The sequence below is a fragment of the Sorex araneus genome, chromosome 1, assembly GCF_027595985.1.
Source record: "Sorex araneus isolate mSorAra2 chromosome 1, mSorAra2.pri, whole genome shotgun sequence".
NCBI lineage: Eukaryota > Metazoa > Chordata > Mammalia > Eulipotyphla > Soricidae > Sorex > Sorex araneus.
Genome location: NC_073302.1, coordinates 383,886,250 through 383,896,373, shown reverse-complemented (window position 1 = coordinate 383,896,373; position 10,124 = coordinate 383,886,250). Strand labels below are relative to the sequence as shown.

The following is a 10,124-nucleotide window of genomic DNA, read 5'->3' as shown; positions in this document are numbered from 1 at the left end:
ACCTCTTCCCATTGCTGACCCCCAGTAGCAAGCTTCCTACTGAGGATCAGTTCTCCTGTTCTTTTTACCAATTGTCTTTGGGTATAGTTATTCCCCTACTGTGTTTCTTTATATCCTGCAAAAGAGTGAGATCATTGTTATGTCCCTCTCCCTCTGACTTTTTTCACTCAGCATAATATTAGCTAGATCCATCCACACATCAGCAAATTGCATGACTTCATTCTTTCTTTCTTTTTTTTTTAACCCTACCTTCACAAGTCTGATCTGCAGACATACGCACCCCACCGGACTGCCCCCCGCCGCATGCCGTCTTCGTGACTGTCCCTCGTGCAAGTCAGAACCTGATACCAACGACGTGGTGCCAGCTTTGCCAATCAACAAAGTTTGCTCTTCCATGGCTAGGAAGGACTTCATCCTTTCTTATATCTGAGTAGTATTTCATGTGTATTTGTACCGTAGCTTCTTTATCCAGTCATCTATTCTTGGGCATTTGGGTGATTCCAGATTTTTATGCTGATGTTTAACCAGAAACAAGGCTTTTACCTGTTTCATTCAATTATTCACTTTTCTAGTCAACAAATACCGAATTCTTTTTATGTCTGGAGCATTATACTAAACCCTCTGGACTAGACATATTTAGTCCCTGCTTCATAGCTCATATAATCTAGCCATAGCATGAAAATAAAATGTGTAGTACGTGTTGAAAAGGGGAGGAAATAGTGCTACGGGAACACATACAGGAGAGCATAAGTTAGTCTAGGGAAAACTACCTTCAAAGAAAGTGATTTCTGGTATACAAATAAAAGTTGGCGAATAACTTAGGGAAGGGAAATGAGGCAAGTAATCTAGGTGAAAGAAGGAGCACATGCAAAATTTCAGAGAGAATAAATCGAGAACAGAGGACCTTGTGAATCTCTGTATTTTATGAAAGTGAAAACCCACTCGTATTTATATTTCCCTATTAGCAATTTGTCTTTGAAAAAACTTTTGTTATACATTGTACAACAATTATCAATGTACAGAGATATACCTATCAGTGGACAGAGATTAGAATTATAAAACCATCATCTATCTTTATCAATTATTAATACATGTATAATCAGTTTCCTGTGCTTTTTTTATTCCTACCCCCTTCCCTTTTACAGTTGTTTTGAAGTAAAAAAAAATGCTGTGTTCTTGACACTGAAATAATATCTGTGAAACTGCTCTGGGATGAAGGTTAAAAAATAGATCACTATGTATAATATATTTAAAATACTATTTTGAAATAAGTCAGAGGAAAAAGGACAAATGCCAGGTGATCTTATTCATCTGTGGAACAATGAGAAGAAAAATAAAGGAAAAGGGAATATCAAATGATGACAAGCCTTTGGTATTTGATTACAAAAATAAGATTACCAAGCAGTGGGAGGAGAAAGTACATGTAAGGATGAAGCAGATAAGAAGTGACATAAGGACAGTGGTGGATGGCCTTGGGCACATTGGTGATGGTAAAGTGCAGTACCTTTGTACATCAAAACTATGAACACAGGGACCAGCACATTTGACAGAGGGTAGGGCATTTTCTTTGTATGTGATCAACCTAGGTTCAACCTAGGCTTGACATCCCCAGCACCCATAGGGTCCCCTGAGCACCACGAGGAGTGATTCCTGAACATAGAGCCAGGAATAAGTCCTGAGCACTACTGGGTATGGCCCCAGAACAAAACAAAAACAAACCCATGCATGTTAACACTATAAACATGGGGTGGATGGATGCTATGGGCTGGAGCCATAGCACAGTAGGTAGAGCGTTTGCCTTGCATTTGGCCAACCCGGGTTCAATTCCCAGAATCCCATATGGTCTCCTGAGCACCGCCAGAAGTAATTAAAAAAACCGCTACAAAAACCATGTTACCTAAGTAATCGATTAAAAATAAAAGTAGTTAAGTTCCCCAAAGGATAATATGGGTGAAGGTGGTTGCCTTGCATGCTACCAGCCCAGGTTTGAACTCAGGCCAGGAGTGACCCACTGATATGTGACCCAAGTGGCCGCATGTGTATGGCCTCTCTGTTGCTGGATGACCATGATCCCGGAGGCCAGCTAAACAACTTTGGTACCAGCAGCTTCTTGCAGAAATGTCTTTAGACTGTGAACTAAGCCACGGCCCCATGCCGCCCCAGGAGGGGAAAGGTTTTTCTCTCTCTGCTTTTCCTTTGGGGAGGGGTTGGTTGGGTGGGGGGGGGGGAGGTGTGGCAACCACCATCTTATAAGGACCACTAAAGAGAGGTACGAGCTTGCAATGATGCAATTTCTGGCAGAAATTTCCCTGGACTTAGTTACTAAAATACTAAAAGACAGAAATCCAAAACTGCGCAGCTGCGACCTCATATCTCTTTATTCTCAGCAATGGAAAACAAATTATCAAATGCTTCCCTTTCAGCAGGTCTGATTTTGGGGCGGGAACTCCAAACAATAATAGTGAGGTTTTTTGTGGAAATATTGAATGTAATCAAAGTAAAGACAAAATAAAGTGAAAATTATCAGCTACACAGCCCGGGGGGTGGTGGTGGGAGGGGAGGTATACTGGGGTTCTTGGTGGTGGAATATGTGCACTGGTGAATGGATGGGTGTTTGATCATTGTATAACTGAGAATTAAGCCTGAATGCTTTATAACTTTCCGCATGGTGATTCAATAAAAAATTTAAAAAAATTTCTTAGGTTGAGAAGGATAAGAATATTGAGATTTATAGAATTATAAGTAGTTATTTTCTCCTTGGGGTGACCTATATCTCTATTTCCTGGTAAACGTGCAAATATCCACAAAGCTTTGTGATACACCAGTGAGAATAACATTATGTCACTTGTCACTTGTCATCCCGTTGCTCATTGATTTGGTCAAGTGGGCGCCAGTAACGCCTCCATTCGTCCTTGCTGAGTGCTAGCATAGCCTAATGGCATCTGCTCACTCCAGGAACATGAAGAGCCTCAAACCGTTTATTCAGGGTCTTTTTTTTCACTTTTTGGGTCGCATCTGGCTCAGCACTCAGGAATCACCCCTGGCTGTGCTCAGGGGACCATATGGGATGCTGGGAATCGAACCCGGGTCGGCCGCGTGCAAGGCAAACGCCCTACCCGCTGTGCTATTGCTCAAGCCCCTTGTTCAGGGTCTTGATGAAGAAGTCTGATCATCTCATAGGTGGGCGGCCAGGCGTTCCTTTGACATCCTGTGGAATCCAGTCGGTTACAGCTCTAGTCCAGCGGTCATCTCCAAATTGCAACAAACAAGCAAACAAACAGACAGACAAAACCAGAAACGAGTCTGGCTGACATATGTTGAAAAAGGAACCTCATGTTGAAAAAGGGAATGCACACTTGTTCACCATTCATGGAAAATACTATGAAGCATTCTCAACAAATTAAAAACATAATTACCACATGATCCTACTCCTGGGTATCCAAAATCTGGAGAAAATTCAAGTGCCCAATGACAGATGAGTTGGTAAAGAAGTTCTAATTTATGTCCACAATGAAATATTACTCAGCTCTAAGAAAAGATGAAATCTGGTTACAGCATGGATGGAATTGGAAGGAATCAGGCTAAGTAAAATAAGTCAGAAGGAGAAAGGCAAATACAGATAATTTCATTCATGTGTGGACTACAAGGAAACAAAACAGGGAATATCAATGTCCAATGAAATTAAACTATGGCACTCTGATGACACACTTGAGGTGACCAAAGACAGGGGAAGTGGTGGAAATTCTCCTGTGAATTGTGGAGGACAAACAATGGCCCCATAGTAGTGGATGCAATGTGATGACATTTATACTCTTATCAATCTTCTGAATATTTACACTCTTACAAGCTTGTGTTACTGACTCAGTAAATCTAACAAACAAATATCATATAAAAACTAAGATGCTGGGGCTGGAGCGATAGCACAGCGGGTAGGGCTTTTGCCTTGCATGCGGCCGACCCGGGTTCAAATCCCAGCATCCGATATGGTCCCCCAAGCACCGCCATAGGTTATTCCTGAGTGCAGAGCCAGGAGTGACCTCTGTGCATCGCCGGGTGTGACCCCAAAAGCAAACAAAACAAAACAAAACAAAAAAAAGTAAGCTGCAATTGGAGGGATTAAATAAAAAAGAAAGCTTTGTGATAAAATTTGGGCATTGAAGAAGGCTGAAAGTGCAGAAGCCCTTAAAGAAGTGCATAAGGAGGGTGAGAAAGTGAGTTTAGATGGAAATTTTAACTGGAGGAGCCTGAGAGTTAGTACAGTGCATAAGGTGCTTGCCTTGTGCACAGCCTACCTAGGTTTTATCTTTGGCATCCCATATGGTCCCCAGAGCATCACCAGGAGTGATCCTGAGTGCAGAGCCAGGAGTAAGCCTTAAGTACAGCTGGGTGTATCCTCCCCACCCCCCACAAAAAAAAAAACAAAATAATTTTTTAACTGGAGCAGCTCTTCAGATAAAGAGACAACAATAGAAGTCCTAAGAAATTCAGGACATTTTACGATAGATGCTAGATCTTTTAAAAATTGAATAGAGGGGAAGGGAGATAGCACAACAATTTTTAGGCATGTTCCAAACCTCTCATGGATACCCAGTACCACATGGTTCCTTGAGCACTGCCTTAAGCATCCCTAGAAGTCCCCCATCACTGCAGGATGACTGGTAATCTCAGGCACCAGAACCACAGGGCCCAAGCAACAAATATCCCAGGCCTCCAAAGACTGAGAATTAAAATAGATTCAGGAATATAGATAGCAAGAATAAATGGACAGTTTTTAAGGCATTGTCATTGGGATGAATATACATATACTTAAATTTACCTTAGACTTTGTTACTTGATGAAAATTCAGTTTTCAAAGAAAAAAGCAGCTAATTTGTCTCATTAGTTCTCATGCTGATTTCCTTGATTTAAGTCTGCTCCAGGGCATAGCCAATAGGTGAGGCTTCGTTCCCCAAAGAACATGAGTCAGAGGATGCTGAACAGGCACAAACAACAGATGTTTGCTTCCCCAAATCATTTTCTTTTGCAAAAAAGTAAAGTTCCACATAAGATACATTTCCGTTGTACTGTACACAGTGATTCTCAAACTTAAAGTGTTGATTAAGATTCATGAACATGAAACTATGATCTTAATTTTTTTTTTTTTTTTTTTTTTTTTTTGCTTTTTGGGTCACACCTGGCGATGCACAGGGGTTACTCCTGGCTTTGCACTCAGGAATTACCCCTGGCCGTGCTCAGGGGACCATATGGGATGCTGGGATTTGAACCCGGGTCGGCCGCGTGCAAGGCAAACGCCCTACCCGCTGTGCTATCTCTCCAGCCCCTATGATCTTAATTTTTAAAAACTCATCAGACCTTAGTAGTTCTAGAGTCTAATATAATTTAACATACAAATACGCAAACACAAGGGCAGTTTGTTAACAAACAATTGCCTTAAATAAATGAGACAAATCAAACGACTCCTTGAAGAGAAAAAGGAAACATTTTGCAGAGTTACATGCTAAAATTATTTTAAAGGCAAAGCACAGTTTTATTCAAAGTATCTATGGAGTGGAGAGATGGAATTATAATTTTTTTCAGCTTGCAGTCTCTGAAGTCAGCCCTTAGTAAGAAAACAGGCAGAGATATTACCTAAGAAACTTCTGTAGTGGTCTTTCAATTCCTTTGAAATTAAATTGTATTGACTTACAAGAGGCTTATAATGCTATTTAAACTGAAGTAGTTACTTTGCATGTAGGAGGCTATAGTCCCCTGACCATCACTGGGAGGGACCCTGACCACAGAGTTAGGAGTAACACCTGAGCATTGCCTGAAGTGACCCCCAACAACCAGTCTTCCAAGTTAAAATAGTTTGATATTATTGCATGTCAGTTTATATTGAGATAATTATGGAAATTTTTAAAAGCATGCAGATCAAGAGATGTTTATAATTATTACTTGGTATTTAATTATACTTATATGGTTTTACATATAAGTTGTAAGAAATTGTAAATAACTTTAGAGGTATGACTATAATATTCCTATGAAGTTTTTGTTTTTAAAATCTTCTTACTTGGTAACCATAGAATGTTCATGTGAGTATAAGCAACACTGTTATTATTCCAACTTTACAAATAGAAAAAGAAGACCTGTACACATTTAGTGATTTACACAAGATGAAAAATGAAACTTGTTTTCAACAATCACCTTGCTGATTCTCAACTTATTTTGTATTCTATTATAGCACATGTGACATTTCATTTTTCTGCATTTTTCTTAACTATAGGTTTTCACAGCACTTCCAGGTACCTTGCTATCTTCCAAATCAAGAGACATGTGTTCATCCATCTGCCTAAAAGCCTCCATTTTATGTTGTTCATTTTGGGATGGATGACAACTGTATATGTGTTTTGAATGAGGAAACGGACAGTATATCACAGAAATCAAGACCTTTTCAAAAATCTACTTGGAAATTCCACTCCATTTATATCTATTTTGTCATATTTTGTTCATTCTGACAGCAGTTAAGATGATGACAATTTTTATGGAAAATGTTTGTTAGGAAAGTAACCAATCCTGATTTCTTCTTTTTTTTTTTTATCACATCTACTTTGTAGAGACTCTACAATTGCAAAGACAGATGGCAAAACCATGTCTGTCCCACTGAAAACATGAGGTTTCTTTGCATTTGCTTAATTAAATATGGCTGCTTCCACAGCTTCTCAACCAATGTTTTGAAGAAATTAAACTCTCAAAAGGAAAACTTATTTATTTCATGTTTGCATAGTCGATGCCAAGTTTTCCAACAAACTTTCTATCCTGAGCTATAATAAAATCCAGGGAACTTAGTAGAATATGTGAAAAATAGATTGACTACCCAGTGTTTAGGGTAGGGATTTGGGTTCAGCTTTGAATATTCACTAGTTCATAGTTAGCACTTGCTGGTGGCATTTACACATACTTGATTTCTAGCTATTGAAATGCACATTCATAAAAATCCAACTGCTGGGGTTAAGGTGCTTGTTGGAGGGATTTAGTGGGTTAAACTAGAGAGGAAATATGGTTCTGACTATTAATTCTATTAGTAATAGTGTGATTTCAGACAAGGCGTATATATTTTTCTTTTATAGCAATGCAAGGTTCAGTGAAACAGAGAGGAAGATTACAGTACCAATATTAATTTCAGGGTGCTGGAGAGATAGCACAGCAGGTAAGGCGTTTGCCTTGCATGCGGCTGACCCGGGTTTGATTCCCAGCATCCCATATGGTCCCCTGAGCACCACCAGGAGTAATTCCTGAGTGCATGAGCCAGGAGTAACCCCTGTGCAACATCAGGTGTGACCCAAAAATAAACCAACCAACCAACCAATATTAATTTCAGTGTCTACATAGCTAAATTTATATTTAAAATGCATGATATTATTTCTTTAATGATTAAAATATAAGGGGGAAAGAGTGTAATAAAAAAGTACAATAACCAAACTTAAAATTGTGCCTGTCATGGAGGCAAGCTGGGGGCGGGGGTGGAAGGGACCTTGTGCATTTGTGGAGTGAACTTGACTCTGGGGGTGGGATTGATGTTAGAGAACTGTATGCGAGACATTAAACTATGAATAACTTTGTAATTCATGGTGTCTTAACAATAATTTAGAAAGGATCCACAGAGGTGTCAGAGAGATATAGTACAGTTGGAAGGCATTTGCCTTGCATGTGCTGACTTAGGTTCAATCCTTGACACCTCACTTGGTCCCCTGAGCCCAGCTAGGAGTGATTCCTGAGCACAAAGACAGGAATACAACTTAAGCATTGCCAGAGGAAGGAAGGAAGGAAGGAAGGAAGGAAGGAAGGAAGGAAGGAAGGAAGGAAGGAAGGAAGGAAGGAAGGAAGGAAGGAAGGAAGGAAGGAAGGAAGGAAGGAGAGAGGGAGGGAGGGAGGGAGGGAGGGAGGGAAGGATACACCTTCACTGCAAGGTTAAAGCTGTGAGTTTGACCAAAGTACCACCATTAGGTTACCAGGTACCACAGTGCATGATCTCCATACCTTGAAACCACCCAACCATCACCACCACTACCACAGCAGTGGATGGGAAGGGAAATTTTTTATTTTTTTGTTTTGGTTTTAGGTCACACCTGGCTGTGATCCAGGCTTATCCCTGGTTCTGCACTCAGGGATTACTCCTGGCAGTCTAGGGGACCATCCAGTGTGCTGGAGATTGAACCCAGGTCAGCTGCATGCAAGTTAAGTGTCTAACCTGCTCTACTATCTCTCCAGCCCCTAGAGAGGAGAATTTTTTAAAAGGAAGATAAGAAGATCTAGTAGTAATTAAGGAGAAATCTTATATAACATAGTTCTTTGTTTATATTTGTAGAATAATCTCTTGGGGTGTACTTCCCTGCATTGTTTAACTTAGAGATTTCAAAATTTATTTCAATCAGGGGCTGGAGCGATAGTACAGCGGGTAGGGTGTTTGCCTTGCACTCGGGTTCTAATCCCAGCATCCCATATGGTCCCCTGAGCATCGCCAGGGGTAATTCCTGAGTGAAGAGCCAGGAGTAACCCCTGTGCATCGCCGGGTGTGACCCAAAAACCAAAAAAAAAATTATTTCAATCAGTTTTTCATGGTTTATATCTATGTGAACTCGGTATTCTAAAAGTGTCTCTCTAAAGACACTTTTATCCATTATTATTTTTACAAAGGTTATTCTTGTTCTGTTCCACTCCAGACAAATATCACTCAGAGAAAAAAGATAATAATGACATGTATGTCAAGGGAAGATTTGTTTGGACATGCAATAAGGATACAGCTCAATGTTTTCATAAAATACCGTGTACAATAGAGCTAGTCTAATACTTGCTTTTAGCAGATGCCCATGCCTATAAAAGAGCACTCTTTCTTTTTTGGCTGGGGGAAGCTAAGTGCTTGATTACTGATTGCCTACAAATATACTCTGCCTTTTAAAATGACCACATTCTGATGATTTTTTTCCCCTTCATTCACTTTAGCCCAAGAGTAACTCAATGGAAGGCATGGGAATACACTTATACCATACACAGTGAAGTTTAAAAGTAGGGCTGTGTACTTTTCTTCATTCAACTCAGGGACTCATACAGGGCAAATGTCTGCTGCTCCTGGCTCTACTGGTTTGACTCTATTCCCTGGCATCATGTTTGGCACATGACCCAGGCCTCACAAATGTAGGTGCTCTGTTTTTCCTTATCCACAGTGCTGCCTGCTTTAGGAGTGTCTGTGCTATTCTATGCAGATCAGTGATGGAGGATTTGTAAAAAGATATGTTTTTGTTTTTATGTTTTTCATTGGCACTGCTAGGTTGGTAGAACGTAAATCTAGAATTATCTTGCCCATCTTTGCTATCAAAATCTTTTCACCTTGAAAAAGGGCAGAGTAATAAATATTCAGCATTATTTTCATCAAAGTGATACAATGCAAACTAGGATAATAATGAGGTATGATTTGCTTTTTGAATTGGAAAATGACTAGTCTAGATAGTGTTTCATATGAATTTTCCTATTTATTTTTACATTGCCCAACATCAGTCTCAGATTTTTTCCTATCACCTTACTTCAATAAAAGTTTAAAATGCAAATCTCAGAGTACAATATAAAAATTAAGAGCAGGGGCCAGAGAGACATTAAATGGGGTTATAGTGCTTGCTTTACAGGAGACCAGTTCTTTTTTTTTTTTTTTTTTTTTTGCTTTTTGGGTCACACCCAGCGATGCTCAGGGGTTACTTCTGGCTCTGCACTCAGGAATTGCTCCTGGCAGTGTTTGGGGGACCATATGGGATGCCGGGGATCAAACCCGGGTCGGTTGCGTGCAAGGCAAACGCCCTACCTGCTGTGCTATTGCTCCGGCCCCAGGAGACCAGTTCTGTCTCAGGCATCGCACAGGGTTCCTGAGCACCACTAGAAATGATCTCTGAATACAGAGCCAGGAGTAAGCCCTGAAAATATCTGGGTATGGTTTCAAAATCAAAGCACATTAAAAAAAACCTAAATGTTTTTTTTTTGAATATCCTATCTTTAGTGGGTCTGAAGAGACAAACAAAAGTCACTCTCAGGCAGGGTGGGTTGGAGAGATGCTCCTTCAGGCAGAGGACAGGATACATTGTGGGGGGAGGAAAAACGCT

At 40.2% G+C, this 10,124-nt stretch overlaps 1 non-coding gene across 1 annotated transcript; it reads right to left on the bottom strand.

Annotated features, from left to right (window-relative positions):
- Nucleotides 1–316: 316 nt before the first annotated feature.
- On the bottom strand, nt 317–431 carry LOC129400942 (small nucleolar RNA SNORA24). The gene has a single exon (XR_008627988.1). It is a non-coding gene; the product is annotated as a small nucleolar RNA SNORA24 (small nucleolar RNA).
- Between the last annotated feature and the right edge of the window lie 9,693 nt (nt 432–10,124).